Source organism: Penaeus chinensis, chromosome 35 (genome assembly GCF_019202785.1).
Source record: "Penaeus chinensis breed Huanghai No. 1 chromosome 35, ASM1920278v2, whole genome shotgun sequence".
NCBI lineage: Eukaryota > Metazoa > Arthropoda > Malacostraca > Decapoda > Penaeidae > Penaeus > Penaeus chinensis.
In genome coordinates, this window is record NC_061853.1 from 31,890,757 (window position 1) to 31,893,256 (window position 2,500).

General features: G+C 46.4%; 1 protein-coding gene across 4 annotated transcripts in view; it reads left to right on the top strand.

Moving 5' to 3' along the window:
* The window catches only part of LOC125044383 (histone H3.v1-like), a 51,616-nt gene that overhangs the window by 37,477 nt on the left and 11,639 nt on the right, over nt 1-2,500 (top strand). The window lies entirely within an intron of this gene.

Consider the following 2,500-nt stretch of genomic DNA (forward strand, 5'->3'; position numbering starts at 1 on the left):
TATGCGAAATATTCTTATGATTGCAGTATACATGTATTTCCTTGCGTTTTTTGCAGGTGTATTTGAAATTGTTTTTTCTTTTTTTGTGTCTCTTTTTTACCCTTAGTGTATGTATTTTCCCCGTGCACGTTTTTTACGCTGTGTTGTTTTCCCCGGTGTAGTTGTGCCCCGGGTTTGCCATCATGAGCCGCAACATTTAAAACCCCTAAAACCCGCATTTGGGGCCCAATAAAAATCCCCCTCTGTTCTTGGCACGAAAACCCCCGTCCCCCCTCTCCCTTCTCTCTTCTCTCTTCTCTCTTCTCTCTCCCCTCTCCCCTCTCTTCACACTTTCACCACCCTTTCTCCCCTCTTGTCACTCCTTTCTACCTTTTCCTCTCTTCTCTCCCCTTTTCATTTCTCCACCCTCCCTCCCCTCTCCTCACTCCTTTCTACCTTTTCCTCTCTTCTCTCCCCTTTTCATTTCTCTTCTGCCCTCTTCCTTTTTGCCAAAATTTCCTCTCCTGGCCCCTTCCTTTTCCTATTTTCCCTTTTTCCCCGGGTTTCGTTTTTCTTCCCCTTTCTCTTCCTCGCTCTTTCTCCCTCCCCCTCCCCAGTCTTCCCTCTCCCTCCCCTTCTGCTTTTCTATCCTCCATTCTTCCTTACTTCCGTCTCTCATTGGTTGAAACCCTTTTCCCCCCGCTCCTTCCCCCATGCTTTTTTTCTTCCCTTTTCCCATCCACCTTTCATCACTTGTTCCTCTGCCCCCCTCCCGCCCTTCCATTTATTCTCAAATTTTTAAGGGCCTCCTTTTTTTTAATTTTCTTTTCGGCCTCGCGTCTTTCCCCGGGTTGGGCCGGTCTCCTCTCTTCGGTGCTGTGCTTTTGGTCTCTTCTTCTTTGTTTCTCTATGTCTTATACGTCATGTGAACAGACAGGGGGAAAGGGGGGGGGGAAGGGGGGGGAAGAGTAGGAGGAGAAGGGGTTGTTAGGAGAAGGTGGAGGAGGGGGGAGGAAAAAGAAAAAGAAGAAGAAGAAGAAGAAGAAAAAGAAGAAGGAGAAGAAGAAGAAGAAGAAGAAGAAGAAGAAGAAGAAGAAGAAGAAGAAGAAGAAGAGAGGGAGCGATAGGAAAAGGAAGAGAAGGAGAATAGGAGGAAGTGGAAGAGGAGGGAGGAGAGGGAATAGGAGAAGGAGGTTAAGGGTAATGGTAGGGGTAAGGGAGGAAGGGACGTTAGGAAAGGGAAGGGGAATGGGGGAGAGGGGGGGGGAGAAAGCATGCCTTACCCCCAAATCAATCAAGAAGCGGAATGCGAGTCTTGATGTACGCGACGTTACGAGCAGGAAAGAGAAAGGCGCGGTTTGGATTGAAATTAAGTGGGTAAAGAAACGGGGAATTAAGATAGAAGAAAAAATGTGAGAGAGAGAAAAAAAAGAGACAAGTAGAGGGCAAAATTGTATTAGACAGACAGACTTACTAGGGTTTAAAAAATAAGAATACAAAAACGTGGACCCGATATTTAGAAGTGGATTTGAGTGAAGTGGGGAAAATTGTGATACGGTATAAAGGGCCCAGAAAATTTTAAAAAGAACAGTTTAAAGGAAAAAAAGGGGAGAGAGAGAAAGGAGAGAGGGAGAGAGAAGGGAGGAGAGAGAGAAGGGGAGAAGGGAGGAAGGGGAGAGAGAGAGAGAAGGAGGGGAGGAGAGAGAAGGGAGAGAGAAAAGAGAGAAGGGGGAGAGAGAGAGAGAAGGAGAGAGAGGAGAGAGAAGGAGAGAGAGAGAGAGAAGGGGAAAGAGAGGAGAGAAGAGGAGAGGAGAGAGAGAGATGAGAGGGAGAGGAGGAGAGAGAGAGAGAAAGAGAAAGAGAGTCAGATAGATATTTTACTTTATTTTTTATTCTCTTTCTCTCCACAGCTTCGTGTTTCTCTCTTTGTTTTTTTTTTTCCTCCTCCCCTTTTTTTTTTGTGATTACAGCCCCGATGTAAACATTATAACCCACCAAAACGTCCGCCCCCAAAATATAAAAAAAAAAGGTTTTCTTGACCCTTTCCCTTTTTTTGATTTTTTTTGGTTTGGTTTATTTATGTATGTGCGTCTGTTTGCCTGTCTGTGTGTCTGTCTGCCTGCCTGTCTGATTGTCCTGTGCCGTGTATTAAGTACTGAGTATAATGTATGCATGTTTGTGATTATGTTAATAAGTGTGCGAACGCGTATGTAAGTGTGTCCTTGCGCTGTGCTTGCGTGCGGGGTCAGCTGAAGGCTGTCATTTCGATAGAAGGTGGCCGATAGGTTGTTAGGCCTTGTGTCTTGGTTTGCCTATTTTACGCACGACACCACCTCACCTTGCAACATTTACCTGGTTCTTTTCCTCACCCTTCCCTCTACCCCCCCATATTTTACCCCCCCACCTCCCTTTATCCACTCCACCCTTTCCCTCTTCCTCCTCCCTCCTTCTCCTTCCCCTTTCCCTCCTCCTCCTTCCTTTTCCCCTTTCCCTCCTCCTCCTTCCTTTTCCCCTTTCCCTC